General features: G+C 47.3%; 1 long non-coding RNA gene across 1 annotated transcript in view; it reads left to right on the top strand.

The window, feature by feature from the left end:
* Positions 1–18,473, top strand: part of LOC140914083 (uncharacterized) — a 53,878-nt gene extending 35,405 nt beyond the window's left edge. Inside the window, exon 3 of the long non-coding RNA XR_012159763.2 lies at positions 18,364–18,473. This is a non-coding gene — a long non-coding RNA (uncharacterized LOC140914083). The remainder of the gene's footprint in view (positions 1–18,363) is intronic.
* The last annotated feature ends 1,726 nt before the right edge of the window (positions 18,474–20,199 follow it).

Below are 20,199 nucleotides of genomic sequence, written 5' to 3'. Positions count from 1 at the left end.
TTGTTTTTAAATGGCTAAAGATTGCATCCCTAACTTAGCTATAAATAAATACAAAGTCATTTTAGCTCTGTTCCTGCATAAGCCTTGAAGTGATTCCTTTGGAGAAGGCTTAGCTCAGTCTAAATGCTGAATCTGTGAACTTCTAAGAGTCTTTCAAAGATAGTGTCAAATGTGGGCTGCCAACAAATAAGGCAGCAGCAGATGTAAAAGGCTTATGGGTCTGCCTCTGCATAGCTCGAGGGCAAATGCACTGGGTATTGATGCTCGCTGCTTATGGGATCCTGCGTCATTATTTTCTTCATGCTCCCTTGCAAAGGTTTCTTAGTTTAGGGAGGGAGGGGGGAAAAGTACAACTATACTTTTCCGATACACTTTGAACTCCGCATTAGAACTATTGAAAAATTAATTTGTGGTGCATTGGGACACTGTTTATTGTGCAGCTGTTTACCGTACATTAGTATGACTGATCATTTTTGCAGTGCTATAGGTCTGCATGGTGCAACAAAAAGGTAGAAGCAGGTCCCTGCCTCAAGGAGTTTACAGTCCAAGGACTAGGGAGGCAGTGCTGCCTAGTGGATAGAGCACTGGTTGGCGACTTGGTTCTATTCCCAGCTTTGTGGCATGGAGACCTTGGTCAAGTCAGTTCCCTGCTATGTGCCTCAGTTTCCCCAGCTGTAAAATGGGACTAATGACACTTACCTCATTTGAGATCTACTGCAGAAAAGTGCTAGCTGAGAGCTGGGTGGTCGTGTTATCCTGTGACCCTGACTCAGGCGAGGCGTCAGTGGGGCTAATCATGGAAGCAGAGTTGTGCAGGACTGGGCTCTGAATGCAATAGATGCTGCACATCATGGGATTACCAGGGGTTGGGGGAAGTAGGTGAGGTGAGGGGCCCAGCACGGATTGATTAGGAGAGATGTTTTGTTCTGCACAGTGACTGTCTTGATGGTTCCTCTCTCTTTTGAGAAGGGGGAGTTGACTTGCTTCTCTGCCCCAGCTCCCAATGCCATGGCTGTCTGTACAAGAGGGACAGTGCGTGTGGATGGGAGTGTGGAGGGATGGATACAGCATCGTAATGCATTGTGCAGGATGAAAGCTGCCTTTTGTGTACGGCCCCGCCCACCAGAGATGGGGGGAACCAGGAGCCGGACCATGACTGAATCACCTGTGGACCTTGGAAGAAAGCCAGGATGGAGCCCAAAGACTGCAAGTTCTCTGGGGCAAGGAGCATGTCTTTACTTGCGTTGTCAGGTGCTTAGCACATTAGTGGATGCGTTAAACATAACAAAATCGGGATAATGCTTATGACGTTGGAGAAAACAACTGTCAGTAATAAACAGCATCTGCAGTTATCAAATGTCTCTGCTATGGGGGCTTGGCTGGTGTTTAACCCTTTACAGGCTGCAAGCCAGACAAATGCTTGGGAGATTTTGTACATATGTCCACAACACCCAGAGGCTGATTAACCATAACATTATTTCATTGCTTCATGTACCCAACACCATGAAGAGCACATAAAGAAATATCCTGTATGTCTTTTAAAGCACAGACATTGCCTTATTTCTCCACTTTTATAGATATGCTCAGTAGAGCCATATCGCTGGTGGTTTAAAACAAAATAGTTCAAAGTGCTAGCACAGAAAGAGGAACTCTGTGTTTTAAGACTTACTGCAAAACTTTTTCTAATCCCAGATTTAATACCTGACATCTCTGTCAGCGTCAAGTCTTCTGCATAAGTAGGGAGGTGTGTACAAGGGGAGCTAAGCCGCAGATGTGTTGATGAATACAAAATGGTTATTTAGCAAACCACCAGAACTGGAGGCAAACTGATGTTAAATGGAGCAGCTGTTAGCTTTTATTTCACTCTAGCAGCTTATCAGAGATCATCTCCTCAATCAAAGGCACTTAAAAAAATCTTTGACAATCAATTCATATTCTACTGTGAGCTGGGGATAAAAGAATTACTAATAAGAGACTTCACATGATTGTCTTTGTAATTTTCTGTCTATAAGATAAGTTTAGCTCCCAATTCATAGAGCACAACATACAGGACATAAAGTTGTTGTTTTATGCAGAAAAACACAGAATAGGCTGCTAGCCCATAAAGAATTCAATTTTGTGATTCATTAAACCTTTATTCCATGTCTCTCTATCCCACCCCTCGAATACATAATTCTAGACAGACATGATTGGTAAAAGTGTGTTCCTATTTTTAGCATTGAACTATGCCTATCCAACAACAGGGGAAACTTTCAAAGCCGAAGGGAGCAGCAAGTCCAAAATACTGTGGCACCAGGGTAACAGAAACGTATGCTCACAAAAACAAGTCATACAAATTGATGGCCCACTGAAGTCAACGGAAAGACCATTAATAAATAGAGGTACTTGGCTTTGTTATAGCAATCCTGACATTTTTGTCCTGCAAAGCATCTTCGGAAGAAAACACCCTTTGGGCTCCCTGTGAAATCAATGGGGGTTTTGCCATTTTTTGTCAATGAGAATAGGATCTGATCCAAAGGGCCATTAGAATGTTGAAACATGATGTGTTAGGAAAACCCTACTCAGAGGAAGCTATAGCATTTGTGCGGTGGTTGGAAGGATCTAGGACAGCAATTCCACTGAAGAAGTTTAACTTCACTTTCCTCAGAAGGACCCTGACCACAAGACTCTGCGGATTATTCAGAGTTCTTAAGAATAAGACTGTGAGCCTGATTCTCCATCGCCTTGCACCTTGTGTCATTATTTATACCAAGGCACAGTGGGTATGAAACCCTGCTGTTCCAATCTGATACCCTCTTGGCACTACCAGGCCTTATATTTGCTATTTTTACTGTTTTCAGTCTTTGGATGCAAGTCTATTGAACAGACAACAGATTCACCTGAGGAGGGCATCCCATGTAGGAAACGCTCTTCATGTATGTCTCATTGTTTTGTGGCTGGGATGCAGTGATCTTGATGTGCTGGTTCGTCTTTCCCCCCCACCCCCCAAGTTATAAAGAATTTAGTAGAAAACAGACATTTATCCCCTTGAGTCACTAGGAGCAGAGACCACCACTGACTATGGAAATATATGAATGTTATGCAGCTGAAGATGTTCGCTTTCCGAATTTCCTAGCCACCAAGGCTAAGATCCCCAAAGGTATTTAGGCACCTAACTCCCATTGATTTCAATAGGAGGTAGGTGCTTTTTACCTTTTGAAGATCTGGGCCCAAGATGCTGTCTTCAGAACAAAGAAAGAAAATTAATGGTGGTGGTGGGGAGAGGGGAAAATAACTAATTCCATGCATTTCTCTGGGGTAAATTGGGATTATATTGGCTGAGCTCCTGTTCAGTGAACCCACGGATGGCCTTACCTAACACTGCACACCAGAGGGTAATGTTATCATGAGGGTAATTAAAGTCGGGTTGACTGAACTGGGTAAGCAACAGGAACTTCATACAAGGGTGCCTGGTAGAATACAGGCTGTTCCTTTGAATCTCCTACATTCTGGTTTGTATGTGTATTACACCAGGTTAGTTTCAATATGGGCTAGGAAGTGTGGTGACATCTCTGTGAGTAGGGTGTTTGGGGTGGGAATATATTGGTCTGAATTGTGAACTTGCAGTAAACATCAGCCTGTATTTAATCAGCACTGATTGTATTTAATCCATGTGGGTAGCAGCAAATGATTGACGAGTCATGTTTAAAAACCAACAACTCACTCATGAGCGTGTCAACCCAGGCAGCATGTTAGTTGAAAAGGCCCCAGTACGCTGCCGCCCTCGGAGTGCAAGAGGCGGAATGATGCTCCTGCTGGCTCTGAAGCTGTTTGCCAGGACCGTGGCATGTGCGGGCAGTCTTTGTGCTGCTTTCTTGGTGGCTGACAAAACCCCGCCTGCCGCTGCTTTGTTCGGGAAGAGCCCCTGCCAGCTGCGCTGCTTTTGGCCCAATCCTGCCCCCCGTTGAACTCAATGACCAAACCCTCACTGACTTCAATGGGGGCAGATTGGGCTCTTTTATCTGTATTCTGAATTTATGAGAGCACAGGTCAAGTGAAAGGGCAAAGGTCTCAGGGCAAAGTGAGAGACTGAGGGGCACATTGTACGGTCATTCCACAAATAGCACGGCCTGCTTGCAGACAGGGCACTGAAATTTCCCCCAAGTACGATGCTCTCACAAGCTCGAGACAGGCTAAAACGTGCTCTATTTTGAGAACATCCTGTTGCATTTAAAAGGGTGAGTCACACTATGCACCAGCCCCCCTAGCAGCCAGGATACAGGGGGCTGGATTCTCTATATGAGCTGAGCAGCATTTGGTGCAAGTTCAAAGATGGTGTGATGCATGAGGAAGAGGGGAAATAGCGTTAAGCCATCTCTGAGTAGGGGGAATGGAACAGTTTCCGTACGAGGAGAGATTAAAAAGACTGGGACTGTTCATCTTGGAAAAGAGATGACGGGGGCGAGGGGAATATGATAGAGGGCTATACAATAATGAATGATAAGGAGAAAGAGAATAAAGAAGTGTTATTTACCCCTACACATAACACAAGAACCAGGGGTCACCCAATGAAATGAATAGGCAGCAGGTTTAAAACAAACAAAAGGATGCAGTGCTGCACAAAACACACACAGTTAACCTGTGGAACTCATTGCCAGGGGATGTTGTGAAGGCCAAAAGTATAAGTGGGTTAAAAAAAAATTAGATAAGTTCATGCAGGATAGGTCGATCAGTGGCTATTAGCCGAGATGACCAGGGACACAATCCCATGATCCTGGTGTCCCTAAGCCTTTGACTGCCAGGTGCTGGGTGACAGAGAATGGATCATGTGATAATTGCCCCGTTCTGTTCATTTCCTCTGGAACTGCCCATTTTCAGAAGACAGGATACTGGGCTAGGTGGACCATTGGTCTGACCCAGTCTGGCCATTCTTATGTTCAAGAATTCCTCTCAACGGGGAGAGACCTCCAGTGGATGGATTCACTGGCTTTAGGGTCATTTCTTAGTGCCAGATCAGTGCAAAGCAGGCAAGTGCACTGGAAGAGCTGATCCAGCAGCGCCAAGTCTGCCTGGCTCTCCCCTCTGATCCAGACCTCTGCACTGACCCTGATAAAGCCACAGAACTTCACAGCACCAACTTTTGGCTTCATTCTGATGGCTATACATGAAGTGGAGCTATTTATTTCTCCTGATTTATGGTTTGAATAAAACCAGCATTTTGAGATTAGTGTGGTTTAATGCTATCTAATGCATCCATCCATCTAGGAAGGTTCATATACCCCAGCCAGGAGGACCACGGTATTTGAACACTGTGAAGTATTATTTAAAGCCCTGGTAACTGGGCAGCGTCCTGTAGTGACAGAGGACCATATGGAGGGCCAGAAGGGAAAAATAAACAAATGCAGCTGTGCAACTGCTTTTGGTTTTGAGCTTTGGACAGCTTTGTGACTTTCTTTCCCAATCCATAGCGGTTAATAGAGCACAGTGTGGCCAAGTGCTTAGAGCAGGAGATTGGGAAACTGACTGTTGGGTTATATTTCCAACTCTGCTCTTCACTCTCTTAGCGCCACTGTGCCTCAGTTTACCCACTTGTAATGATGGGTAATGGAGCTAATTATATGTGCCTACGTCACTGAGGTTTTGGGGGTCTTAATTCTTTATTGTTTATGAAGTGCTTTGAGCTGCTCAGATGAAAGGTGTTACATAAGCACAAAGTACCATTGTTGTTCTTACTTCTGTCGATCTTCTACACTGCTGTGCCTCCAGGAAGACATGAGGTCAATGTGCCAAATGACTCCAGCTGACTACAGCCCTGTACTCTTTGGTCAAATGCGCTGAGATGTTAGATGGGGTGGGATCTGAGTTACTACAGAGAATTCTTTCCTGGGCGTCTGGCTGGTGAGTCTTGCCCACATGCTCAGGGTTTAGCTGATTGCCATATTTGGGGTCGGGAAGGAATTTTCTCCCAGAGCAGATTGGCAGAGGCCCTGGGGTTTTTTTGCCTTCCTCTGCAGTGTGGGGCACGGGTCACTTGCTGGAGGATTCTCTGCACCTTGAAGTCTTTAAACGACGATTTGAGGACTTCAGTAGCTCAGACATAAGTTCGGGGTTTGTTACAGGAGTGGGTGGGTGAGATTCCATGGCCTGCGTTGTGCAGGAGGTCAGACTAGATGATCATAATGGTTCCCTCTGACCTTAAAGCCTTTGATTCTACAAGCTTTGGGGAGGGGAACTATACTTCATCCTCGGAACTAGTACGCTGCGCAGCACAGGGGCTGGTGGGATCTCTTCTGTCGATGGGAGCTGGCAGCATTACAGCTTGTAAATCTTCTCCTGGACACTAAGGACCTTTCTGCTGAAACAAATTGGAAAAGTTTTCAACTTTGAATAACCAGCCACAGAGGGTGAAATCCTGGTCCCAATGGTGTCAATGGGAGTTTTGCCCTTGACTTCAACTAGGCCAGGATTTCACCTGCAATATCTATGAATTGAGCTACCTTAAATATGGGCCCAAACCAAAATTCCATATTCTAAGACTCCCAGAACTTGGGGACAGGGCCGGCTCCAGGCACCAGCGAAGGAAGCAGGTGCCTGGGGTGGGTAATAGAAAGGGGCGGCATGTCCGGGTCTTCGGCTGCAATTCGGCGGCAGGCCCTGCAGTCCCTCTCTTCCTCTTCTGCGGCACTTTGGCCGCAGCTCAACCAGGCTTGTTTTTTTGTTTTTTTTTTCCTTCGCCGCTTGGAGCGGCAAAAAAGCTGGAGCCGGCCCTCCTTGGGGAAGTCTGTCCAGAGATCCAAACATCACAGCTCAGGGCCTTTTCTAAATCTACATGCAGAAACCTTATGTTAGTGCTTCTGAGGCAGCTTTATTGTTTAATTTGTAGTTTTAATATATCTATTGAAATCTCCCCTCCACACACACACACATCACCTTCATTTTAATGGCATTTGTCGCTTTGCCTTAACCTCAGCTGATTTCAGTGGAAGCTCAAACAGACCCAAGATTAGCTCGTTGCAGAGGAGGTGCGAACAGAAGACTCAGTAGTTTGCTAACCCATCTCTCAGATCATATTGGGGTCTGATAATTATTCTGCGAGCTGGAAATTAACATGTGAGTCATCAAAGAAGCAGCATGTGGGTGTGCACTAATCTTGAGGCAACAGGTGTGAGAACAATTCTATGTATACAGAGAATACATGGGCTCGTGTCTGACCTTTATCTTCCTGAGTCAGGAGAATGATAACTCACGGGCAACAGAGCCACAAGTGACTTCTCTGGGCTCTCTCCACGAGTGAAGATAAAGGTTGATTTGTATCTGAGTTCAGCCAATATGTTCCCCCTATGGACAAGAGCCACTGCTCCTGTGTTAACCAGCTGCAAAAGCAGTTCTTTTAATATTTTAAACCAAAATTGAGTTAAACAGCAGTCATTAAAAACTAGCTCCAGGTGTAAGAAGAAGTGGCGTTAACATTCAGTTCAACTGATTTCCCCCAGGTCAGCAGGTCACTTAAGCAGATGCTTAATTTTAAGCCTGTGAGTAATCCAATCCCTATTCAGGCGTTTAAGCCTGTGCTTAACATCCTTGAACTTAATGGAACTTATGCATAGTCTAAAGTGCTTTGCTGAATAGGGAATAGTATTATTCAAGTCAAGTATGTGCTTAAGAGCTTTGCTGAATCGAGGCCTACAGATATTGACCTTAAATTAAATTAAAAATATTAGCTGGAAGAAAGTGAATTATTTATAGCAGAGGTATGTTACTGTCTGACAACAGGGCGGTGATGCTAACTTTAAAACAGCATGGGAGCAGTGAGGCCAAAGAATGACATAGGTCGGCATTATACACGATAGAAACCTCTCTTTAGAGCTGAATGCTTATCTAGTCTCTGCTGCAGGCAAGTTAATATTGACATGGCCTCTACCACACCAAGCTTAAGGGCACTGCTTGTTTAAACAGTGCTATTTAGCATAGCAAATAATGGTATACGGTGTATCAGTGCTTGTGGGTCATAGATCTCGCCTATCTGAGGGAGGCTTGTTCCCCGTGAGTTTGGTCAGGGGCTTCTGCATCATTTGACAGGTTAAATGACTTGCCTGAGGTCACGCAGGAAGCGTGTGACAGCATTGGGAACAGAATCCTTTCCTGACTCTCAGTGCTCGGCTCAAACCTGAAGATAATTCATTACTTGGAATTCAACTCAGGCTTGGGGGAAGGTCTGCAAATACGCCAAGTCGTGTTAAGTGAACTTCTACTAGTGCATGACATCAGGGCAGAAAAATGGGCCTGATCCAGAGAGGGACTGAGCACTTGCAAAGCCAATATGAGTATTGAAACTATTATTACAGTGGGACCTAAATGAGCTTGCCAGGGTCAGGGCCCTGTTGTGCTAGGCCCGTCACAAAAACACAGTGAGAGACAGTCGCCACCCCAAAGAGCTTACTGCACAAAATAAACAAAGAGTGAGATGGAAAACAGAGGCACAGAGACTTGCCCAAGGCCCCCGATCAGATCCGTGGCGGAGTTAAGAACAGAGCTAAAGTGTCATGACTCCCAGTCCCGTGCCCTACCCAATTAAACTCATTCAGCACCTCGGGCTATCTGGAAACAAAGGCCCTGATTCAGGACTGCCTTTAACCGTGTGCTTAACTTTCCTCTTCAGCTCAAGTCTCACTGATGTAAAGGTAAGCCCATGTGTGAGTGCTTTCCTGAATCAGGGCCAGAGAGCATGCACTGCTGTGTGTCAGACAGCAGCTATTTCCCTTCGTGGGGCACATACCCAGCTGAAAGCAGAGGTGGAAGGCAGTCGTAATCCTTAAGGTCCAAAACCTGCCTCCATTGCTCAATCCAAGGGCCCCTTGGATGCGGGGGGAAGGGGAGGGTGCGGGATCTAGTGCCAAGGAGCTGCGCTCTGACTTCAGAAGGCAAACAAGAAGAAGGTGCGTGTGTTCAGAGCAGAGCACTGCTGGGAACGGCTCTCAAGCTGCAGTTGTTACCATGGCAAATTTTGCTTGTTGACTGCACACCAAATGATAAAATAATCTGAAGTAAGTCTATGTGGAGCAGTCACAGAGCAGCCTTGTGCAGTGCTGGTCTACGGCCGAGGAAAAGGCTCCGAATCTTTCTGTTGTGACTCAGACTCGCAGCCACTTGTCTGAGAAATTGGCGTTTCTTTTCCCGGCTGATTCTCTTTCACCCTGTTGGGGTTTGGAAGCCCGGGAATGGTAAAGAAAGCAAATGGTTCACACTCCTTGGGAAGAGTTGATAGTTCTGAGCTGGGGAACTGGTGGAATCCATGTGTCCTGTGGAAAAGCAATAGGATTGTCAAATGAGTTCTTAGCCCCTTATCAAAGGTAAAGGCTGGATTAACAAGCATGGGGTGGGAGCTGGGGGCTTAGGGTATGTTTACACTGCAAAGAAAACCCCCTGGTTAGTTTTGAATTGCAGAGCCCAGGTCAGCTGACTTGGGCTCTCAGGAGGTGGGCTGTGGGGCTACAAATTGTGGCATAGATGTTCCTGCCCAGGCTGGAGCCCAGGCTCTGAAACCTGGCGAGGGGGCAGAGTCTCAGACCTTGGTCTCCAGCCTGATCAGGAATGTCTACGCTGCTGCCCTGCGAGCCTGCTGTGGGTTTTTCTTTGCTGTGGGCAAAGAATCCTCAGCAGGCATAAAGCTGATGTCGCCAGCCACCCCTCACTTCTGACAATGGGCATATCAGGAGCACGGACAAGGCATCTCAAGGTGGAAGGAGACATTCTTGGGTCAGTGGAACAGTCCCTAAGGGACCATTCCAGCTGGCAGATGTTAGAGAAATTCTGTGGGTCGCTCCACTAAGGCAAGGCCAGTGCTTGGAGCAGCGTGGCAGAGGATGAGTTCCAATCCTGCCCTCTGACGCTTACTCACAGAGAGACCTTGGGCAAGTAACTTTGCCTCACTGGGCCAACGTTTCCCCAAGTGTAAAATAGGGCTAACAATACTCATCTGCCTCCCACAGGTCAAGCAAGGATTAATTGCTGTTTGTAAAGTGTTCTATAAATGCTATGCACTAGCAAGTACTTTCCTACTTAATGGTAACACTCCAGTACCTATGCAGTGGGGTGTGCGGTAGAAGATGGGCCTATTTCTACAAGGGCGTGGATGATACTGCAATTCCCCATCGACAGAATCAGGAACTATGTTTTGTAAAGATGCATTTTTTTATTAAATGCTACAAAATAGAATGCTGCTCTCTGTCCATCGGTGTCCATCTATGGCACCAAACGTAGAAGAGAATTTAATAGTTCTTTTGAAAGATGTTCACAGGGAGGTCCAATTTGAAATGAAAATGTCAATGGTGTGAGCAGTCCTCACTGATAGTTCTCATTCCCCTCTTGGGACCCATGTGATGAAGTGTCATCTTCTGCCTTCTCACGCACCTAAACACAACCTGGTTGAGAACATACATGCTTTCACCTCAGCCACAAAACTCCAGTGCTTTAGACTGGGGACTATATGGAGTTAGAAAAATGGAATTCATTTCTCTCTCTCTTATTAAGCTTGAGAGGTGACGGGACTTTCACAATCACTTGCATTAATGTAACTCGGCTTCCTAAATACAATGGCTTAGCCAATACTGTCCTGAAAGGTGGGCAGAATTAATGATGCAAGTTAAGGTGGAATTTGATTGCTTCCTTAGCAGAGGCACATGGCAGTAAATCCAGGACCCAAAGAGCTTAGAAATATTTCCAGCTGCCAGGAATGCTTTTGTTCAGATATTATAAAAATGTAATATTTGGATTCAGGATGTTTTGTAAACCTGGATTTAATATACCATCCTGTCTGTTTCTTTGTGATCTCATAGGAGTTTGCATCTTACAGTGTGTAGAGTCCAAGGGACTCTGGGGAAGGACACCTCTAACAGCTCTAACAACTCAGAACAAAATAATTAAAACCGGCCAGTTTTGAATTCTTCCTGATGGAATCAGAACTTCCTGATGTTTTGTTACTGAGCCATTGCCACATCTTTCATAGTCAAGGTTCATTTTATTTTCAGGGTACAAAAGTTCTTGGCACAAACATTGGTGAAACAAAGTGAGAGAACTTCCTTTGTGTTTTAGAGCAACACTACCAGGGGAATTACTTCTGCAAGAGCGGAGGAAGCCCACTCATGTTGTGTTGGTAGCCATCCTGTATTCGCCTCATTATGATGATTTCAATGGGTATTGTGCAAATTGTATTAATCTTATTAGGGTTCTGTACCTTTAAATTTCAGCGGTGTTCATCCTGGTGATCAGGCTACTGGGTAGCCTTTTAGTTGTAAGGTGAAATGGAGGGAGATTGCTGAACACTGAAAAGAGGTGGGGCTTTGCCATGGATATCAATGGTGTATGGTGCTGGCTGTAGACTGAGAAAGAGGCAACTTTCTCCTGGAACATGGAAGCTAAGTATTGCTTCTCCCCCTTCTTAAAGTATTTTAGCAGAATGAACATCCCTTCAAGGAGGAACAGCATGCTCAGCTTTTGAGGACTATCATGGATCCGAAACATAGGCTGGGGCCTGGAGGCAGCTTCATTCATAAGGGAGTCCAAAGAAAACCTGAATCCTCTGGTATGGACCAACTTGGCTGGACCTCTATATGTGACCAAGGTAGAAAACCCTCGCCAAGGGCTGTGGGATACACAAGCTGATGGAACAAATGCTTATTGATCAGGAGCATCAGAACCAGCAATCACTAAACTGATGGTCCCCCACTAGAAGGAATGTCTCCTGCAAGGGATACTCAGATCAAAGTGGATTCAATGAACTTGCAAAAACATTATGGGTGGAATCCTCACCCCACTGAAGTCAGCTGTGAAACTCCCATTGACTTGAATATGACCAGGATTTCACCCTGCAGGGAAAATTTGTCTTGGTATAGAGGAAGCTTGTCTGGGTCACTCTTCCCATAAGCCTGAGGCATATGTTTATGCAATACTAGCTTTAGCTTTACCTGTGTTGAACTCTGAAATAAATAATGCAGATGGGAGGTATGCTAACGCTTTGTGGCACTGAAGTGCTGGAGATGGCTGAATAAATAAATAAAAGCTCCCCTCCTTTTGTAAGTGGCTTATATCCTTGCTTATTGAGTCTCAGGCCAGGTAACCAGAAGAAATCTGTGGGGGGTAGGGCAGAAAGGGGAGGAGAGGACCCTGGCGCTACTGGGCACGGCAGTGAACCCAGCACCCTCTCCAAGAAAGTTGCCACACTCTGGGAGCAGGATTGCCAGCAAACTTTGGAAAGCCTGAGGTTCACTGAACGTTGTACATTTTCTCCAGTGCGGAAGTCAAGAGGCTCATTGCCAGTCTCAAAGCCCAGTGTACATGGAAATGGAAACCAAAAGATGGGAAGGAGAGAGAATGGCTGGGCTGGCAGATGAGTGGCAAGATGGAGGGTTTCCGGTTGGCTCCCACCACTGGCAGCACCTGGGAGAACAGCAAAGACAAGGTTCTCCATTCCCAGGTGGTGAGGTGTCTAATGTTGCTCTCTAGTGGCCCCTTCTTGTCAGCTGAAGGAGCAGTCGCGACAGGTTCTGGTGAGATCTTGCGCCACTTGCGGGGGGAATAGACACGGCACTGTCTAGGGTCTTTGAGGGATAGAGTGAATAGCCATTCATTCCATGGGTATTCCCCAGGAAGGAGGGAAATGGGAGAAAGCAGAAACAACAGGCTCTGGAGTGAAAAGGAGGGGAAGGGAAGAAGAGAGGCACATAGTGACATCTAGGCTAGAGCAGTGATACTCAGACTGAGGCTCACCATCCTGTGGATCTTTGAAGCACATGATATTAAAACAATGTGTGATTTAATTATTAACCACTCAGGGTGCTTTTACTATGTTATTAACCAATTACGTTATCAGCTTGCACTAAGTTATTAACTTATTTGCTGTGAGAAGAACATATATAAGAGGTAAAAAATGTATAGTACTGTAGTAAATGCAAGAATGAATTCACACTACTGTGGATCTTTCGGGTAATGCTGGTCACTAATTTGTCTCCTGAACCACTGAGGTCTGAGTCTCACTGGGCTAGAGAAAAGAAGATGTGAAGAGTGGATGGGAGGAGATCTCCTGGGAAGGAATAAAGACCTGGGGCTGGGCCGGAAGCCCAGTGTGGACTTAAATGCAGCTCCAGACTTCTCCAAGGTCTGGGGTTGTTCAGACCCAGAGTTTTGGTTCCAGCCCACCTCTAGAAATGTCAAGGGCTGGGGCGAGATGGGAGGTTCAGGGAAGAGGAAAGAAAAAGAGAAAATATGCCTGTGGTTCCTGCCCTGGCTTCCTGTGAGGTGAGCTGGGCTGGAGATACCCAGTCCTCCAACGCCGGCAGGCCAGCCAAGCCAGGGATGGCCTTCCCAGATGGAACGTGTTGAGGAGGAAATGCTTCTGCTCCCCACGGACCCTCCCAACACTGCACCCTCGCTCCTGGAAGCACTGTCAGGAAACAGTACACAGCGCTTAGGTGTGTTAGAGGAAGGGCGGTAGGAAGCAAAATAACAGGCCGTCAAAAATCACCAGCTCTGCTGGGACCATATGCACTTCGCTACACTTGTTTAGCTGCTCTCTGTGAGTCGTGCCAAAATCGAGCTCATTTAAATGAGTTCTGTGTTGTGCCCAAGGTTAAGCGATCACCCCTTTGTCACTATATCTTCTTGTGTTATGCCAGGTGTCTGAAATGTGGCCAAGTTGTTTGGGTGCTGGGTTGAGTGGCAGCTGTATTGTCAGCTGGGTCACACTGCCACTGCTGGAAACGGGAAGGAACAATCTACTCCCAGCTTAATAAAAAAACCAACCCAAACCAAAAAGAAAAAAAACAACAACCATGCAGCTGCTTAGCAACTCTTGCATGCATGTTCCCTCTGAGCAAACGAGCCGGCATGAGCTGGGGAATAAAAAGCCTGGCAGGAGAGCAAGGAACAATGGAATCTGACAAACGCTCACAAGCAAGTGTGTGTGTGTGAGTGTTAAAGTTAGTGAAATTCTGAACAAAGACTGTCCCCAATTGTCCACTGAGCTGGTTCACAAACATCCACTCTCATTAGCTGTTACTCTACAGTGTTTCCAGAAAGGCTCTAATATACCGAGGATAGATAGATTAGACAGCGGCCCAGATTCCCTTTCACAATCCGGCCCATTTGTGCTGCTCGGTAAATGCAAAGGGGGCTTTATTTGGGCTGTAAGTCACCAGCTGAGGATATCCCTGGTGGAGAGAAACTCCCAACTGGTGTAACAGGGAGTTGCATTTTGCACCTGCTACCTACCCTGCCTTTGATATAGGGTGTGTTCTGGGGAACAAGTGGGTATGGAGGTCTGCTAAACCGATCCCTCACAGGCAGGACCTTAGGACAGTAGCTTTGCCTTGTGCTGGGGCCAAGCTGGTACAGAACTGGGGAGCTGCTATCCCTAACACAGGGGAGAAGTGGGTAAAGTTCTAGGCCAATTGCTCAGATTGCAATCAGTCTTACTGATATGAGTAAGGGCTGCCTGACTAGGCTCAAAGTGCACTAGAAATGAAGTGGGGCAGGGACTGTGTGTGTACAAGGCCTGGCACAATGGAGTTGTGCTACTTCAGTACAGATAATAAGTACTCAGGGTCCACTTATATCGCCCCCCCTTCTTCCCCCCGCAATCTCAGGGAATTAATTAGATAGCAGGCACCCAGCACATCCTGACAGTGGCTCCCCATTCATTGCACTGGAGGAAAGGCCACACACCCCTCCCCCCCGTGCCCAGGGAGGGAGTTTCCAAGCAGCCTTTACAATTGGCATTTGATGTGTGAGTGGGGCGATTTGCCCTGTACCTGTGCACAAGAACAGCCTCAGTTCAGCCCTTCATCCCATCCACCCCGAGGTACGTGAGCAGTCCACGCAATTCTGTGTAATTATCTGAATTCCTAATGAGGATACTGCTGCTGTCTCTCCAACGATAGGGATTCGCCCATTCGCCCAATTTCCGACGAGCGGATCATCGTTCATTGTCTGTACGGCACCAGACATGGCACTGTTCACGTTACCCATTGAATACAGCAGGCCAGATTTTCTGTTGCCTTCCGATCACTCTGGCAGCACAACCGGGCTGGAAAGCAGCTGGATCTGCCCAGCTGAGTGCCCCCCCCCCAGCTCTGAGCAGCTCTCTGCTGGCACCGAGCTCGTGTTCCCCATTCATCTGCCTCCTCTCCCTGCCGTGCTGTCACAGAGAGAGTGGCTGGGGCATGCTGCACTCTGGCTCTCCCCAGCTGACATCCAGTCCCTCAGGGGCTGTTGCCAGCTGGCACAGGTTAGCACTGCCTAAGCTGCTGTAATCAGGGCCAGGGCTGGTGCACAGCCACCCTGAGACTCAGGGATTCATGTAGTCTTCCCCCTCCTCCCTCTGCTGCGCCAATCAGAAACTTGGCTGAGCAGAGAACCTGGCCCGCTGCTCGTTTTCTCCTGCTTTACTTATTCTGCTGCTGGCAGGCAGTTTGCTCAGCTCCATCCTCTTTTCTCTGATAGAGGGGCCGGGGTTGCTGTACCGGCTATGGATTTCTTCGGCTTGATGTCAGCCTGCCGCTACTGCACGCTTCCTTTGCCTGCCCCGTCTCTGCCTTCCAGACAGCAGTGCAGGATTCTCTCTGGAGCAGCTTTGCTTTAGGCTCCTTGGAGGCCTGACCCTTCACCTCCGCACCCGCAATAGACAGCTCCACTCCCGTACTTACTAGTCTGCAAGGGACATGGGGCAGGAATGCTCTTTTTTTTTTTTTTTTTTCCAGCAGCACTTGATAACAAGCCCAAGGAGAGGCGCAAGGAAGGCTAGAGCACTCATGCTGAGGGGCTTCTAGCTTCCCCAAACCAGCCAGAGCACTGCCCCACTGCCAGAAAAATAAGCTGAGCACCCCAGGAGTGCAGGAGAAAAGCTCGGGGCTGGCGTGTTGCTGCCTGCAGCCACAGACATGGCAGCTGCTTCAGTGGCTGGCTACTTTAAGGGCCACTGACTGGGGAGGGCGAGAAGGTGGGCACTTTTCCAGGAGAATCCTGCCTGAGGCTTTACCCACAGCAGCAGAATCACTTTTGCAGTGCAGGATCTAAGGTGATGAAGCTTCTCTTCTCCTTCCCCTCCGCACCCTACCTGAGACCCATCTTTTCACACCTTACAAATCGGCCCATTGCCTCGGAGCATTCCTCCCCCCCCCCCCCCCCCCCGCAAATAGAAATAGAGAAAAGTGTGCTTTTAACACATACACACACACACAAAAGCCTTTTGCAGCAGGTTTCTGGGTGCAGAGTGATTAGCAGCAATTACATTCCAGCTCCCTCACATCCTTCAATTAAGCCTCTTGGTTCCACATGAAAAATCTGCTTTATTAAAAATTGCCCACACACAATTTACAACATACATCGGAATTGGGCGTGCGGTGCCCTTTTCAATTCATTCAACTCCTTTCCCACCTGAACGAGAGCAAGCGCCACTGTTTAATAAGGGTAGGCTGTCTCCCAGGAGCGAAATACACCTGTGGGCCGTGTGCAACATTTATGCCTAGGCAGGGGGCAAACGAGGGGCTAAAAATATCAAGAGACTTGTGATGATGTAACCATGATTGGGCATGTAAGAGGTGCCTGTCTGACACATGACTCACGTGGGTGGGTTATAAAAGGAAAGGAGACGCTACCAGCGGGAAAGGGTCACGGCCTCTCTTCTCCCAGCTGGCTGAAGCTTGGAAGGCCTTGGGTGGTTCGAGTTGATTTGGTGTGGTTCTGAGCTTTGTTCTTGGAAATGAAGCAAGCCCTGAGGAAAGGGAAGTCAAGTGACTTGTATCCTTCGCCACCCAATGAGTCTGCACACTGAACTTAGCGTGCAGCATTCTTCCACGAACAAGCTCCAGCCACCTGAGACGCTAAAATGTCACTCACAGTGGATTATACAGCTTTTCCTTGTCTCTCTCCTTTCTTCCACACTTTGATCAGCAGTGAAAACGCTTACAAGGGTGACACTTCAATCAGCTTCAGGCATCTGAGTTAACACCTTCCTCCCCGCTCTTCTCTCCCTCTCCCGCATCCTCCCACACAGATGGACAGAAGCAGTTAACACCTCTCAGAGCTATTGTTATAGGCTCTCTACAAACTCAAGTGCTCGTCTGTATTAGAAAAATTGCCCCAGTTGAACTAAAGTGATCCTAAAGTGGTCTAGTTACACTGATGGACGCCCCTAATGGAGACAAAAATTAGTTTAATCACTGCTTAAATAATTTCAGCTTGTGTCAGGAAAGGGCCTCTCATGTGGGTGTGATGATCAGTTTCACTGCTGCAGTTCGTGTTTCTTGTTGAACTAGGTGAGAGTTTTCCCTTTGGCCAGAACCAGTAGCCGATGTGTAGTGGGTACAGAACATCATGGGCTGAAATCTCGAATGGATGTTTTAGGGGAGGGGTTCTCAAACTGAGAGCCGTGACCCCTCAGGGGGTTGTGAAGTTATTCCTGGGCGGGTCGTGAGCTGTCAGCTTCCGCCCCCAAACCCTGCTTCGCCTCCGGCATTTATAACAGTGTTAAACAGTAAAAAAAAAAAAAGTTTTTAATTTATTAGCGGGTCGCCCTCACAGGTTTACTGTGTGAAAGGGGTCACCGGTGAGAACCACTGTATTAGGGTAACCCTCATCTTTTCTATGCATGTGTTCTCCACTACTTGTCTGAAGGGGCTGGTAATGGGCAGGAGATGAAGGTCACTGTGCCCCATTCACCTATGACTGAAAGTTCCCACTGGAGGCTGTTTCCAGGCCTGACCGAATGATCAGCGGTTAGACCCCCAAACCCACCGCAGATAGCACTAGAGATGAGCGAATAAGCAGACCAAACCGATATAGCAGCCTCTGTGGTACTGTGCCCACGTGGAGGCTATCTTGAGCCCCAATGGGCCAGATTCATCCCTCCAGTAAATCCTTTGACTTCAGTGCACTTACCCAAGGGATGAATCTGGCCCTCTAGCATTTGTAGCCTGGGATATTAATTCAGGTCTCTGAACTAAACAGTTTTGCCCTTACTAGCTTCCTGCTGAGTTCTGCTTGTAAGGATTCTGCAGCCAAGCAAACTGGAGCCAGGAGTAGCAGGAATCTGAAACATCTCCCACCCTACTTGCCACCTCCCCCGATGCTGACTGTGCATAGCTAGGCGCTTTGTCAGGCAGGCAGTGAAAAGACTGAAAGCAAGAGCTGTGCTCTGGAAGAATGTGCATTAAGCTCTGCACATGGGGGCCTGATATGATGCAGTGAGGAACAATGGGAATGTATAATGTGCTGAAGACGGAGCTGCTGGAGCTGGGGCAGGCTGAACAAAGTAGCAGAATGATGCTTAGTAAGGGGCCTCTATATGGGTGGGGGTGTTCCTTAACTTACACCTATGCTTTATCCACCCAGATGCTTTCCAGGAGCCCTCTGCTTGTGGCAATAAGCCATGCTGGCTACCAGAACTAAAAAGGAACTGCCCAGCTGTTCTGCATCAAGATGAGGCTTCATTTTAAAGAATGAGATGGCATGGTAAGATCTATCTGTCGCTCGACCACCTGTAGCCACCTGCAATTCCATAGCTGAATTTGAGCACTCGGCAGTGAGTCTAGCCACAGAGAGAGTGACTCGTCGCCTGCTTGTATTAATGCTTGTGTGTTTAGTTAATTATTGCTGCTATATTTGTTAAGCACTGTTGATGGGCTTGGTGCTGGACGAGACTCAAAAGGAAGACAATCGCTGCTCACGGCAACCAAGCGAGGCAGTGCCAGGCGACTATGCATGTGTGCTGTGGGGAATGCCAACCCCAAGCATTTAGCATCTGGAGTCAGCCTCCAAAATCATGAGATTTAAAAAACAAACAAAAAACAAACAAACTTCGAGGCTCATTCTATTTGCCTGCTGGGTTCTGATTCTTTAAGATCCACTTGGGTCAGGAAATTAAGCTTTCCTCTTCCTCCATGGGGTCTAGAAACTTACTTCTTGTTTAAATGAAAGTTCAGAGTCTCACCTAATCACATGAATCCAAGAGCTGGGGCTTTTAACAAAGTCAAATGTTGTTAGATTTGCAATAAAATCCTAACAGCTGGTAACACAAGCATCCTGCGAGCTGATGACAATGCTAGCGAGAACCACAGTTTGTTTGGAAATTGAGAACATCCCCTCCCCAATCCAGTTTCTTTACAACGGCTTTGTAAAATCTTGTGGTTACTCTGATGGCATCCAAGTCGCTATTGCCAGAAATTGTCAGGAGCGGAGGGCTCTGTGCTTACACTTGGGGGCAGTTTCTCCAAAGAGCGCTGCTCCCTTTTGCGCGCCAAAATAAGCAGTCACATTTTCAAGAGAGCCCTTGTGAAAATCTGGCCCCGGTTGTGAGTGCTGGGCATTGAGAAATCTGCCCTCTCCTGCTTTCAAATCCAGCAATGTGACTTCCACTGAAGTCAGTAGGAGTTTGTCATATGTATGTAAGGGCAGAACTCAGGGCTAAACCAGCAAAATAGTTTATTCTAGCACAGTAGAAATGGTCAAAAAAACCCAGAAAACCTGTATGGGGACAGGCAAGTTTAGTGCCTCTTTGATATGCAGCAGAAGCATTCACTGAAAGTAAGAAACATTTGTCAAGCAAGACCTGTATGGCAGCACAGTAGCCTTCGCAAGGTTGATGTGATCTAGCCTGCTAATGTTTATATTAGTGTCTTTGCTGGAGGAACAGATAGCAGTGTTCCCAATTGACAATAAGCACTTTACGCTCTCACCTAGACCCATCTTTTTGTGGCTGGGGTATGGGCATGCATCACTTCCCTACGGTAGGCCCCGTTTCCTAACGTTTGCTGTGCGTTGGTGGGAGTGTGCTTGAACACTAGAAGATGTTTAAAGGACCCAGAGCGCACTGAAGTCAATGGGAGTGTTTTAAACTGGTTTCACTGGTCTTTGGATCAGGTTCGCTGTGCATGTCTACGCTGCAGTCCGAAGTCTGACTGCAGCATGGGTAGACATACCTGAGCTAGCTTTGATTTACCTCGCTCGAATAACAACATCAGCGAAACAGCAGCAGGTTGGGCTGTACATGTTCATCCAGGACCCCCATTCTGCCCCAGACCCCACTTCCACTGCACCCCCTCCCTCAAGGCCCCACCTTGTCTCTTCCCACCCCATTCTGCCCTGGTCTCACCTCTTCCAGCCCCTGCTCCAGCCCCGTTCTGCCCCCTCCCCTGAGTGCCCCACCCTCCCTTCTCCTTCTCCTTCCAG

The sequence above is a fragment of the Lepidochelys kempii genome, chromosome 7 (assembly GCF_965140285.1).
Source record: "Lepidochelys kempii isolate rLepKem1 chromosome 7, rLepKem1.hap1, whole genome shotgun sequence".
Classification (NCBI taxonomy): domain Eukaryota; kingdom Metazoa; phylum Chordata; order Testudines; family Cheloniidae; genus Lepidochelys; species Lepidochelys kempii.
The sequence above is the reverse complement of the archived record's forward strand: the minus strand, read 5'-3'. Positions and strand labels throughout refer to the sequence as shown.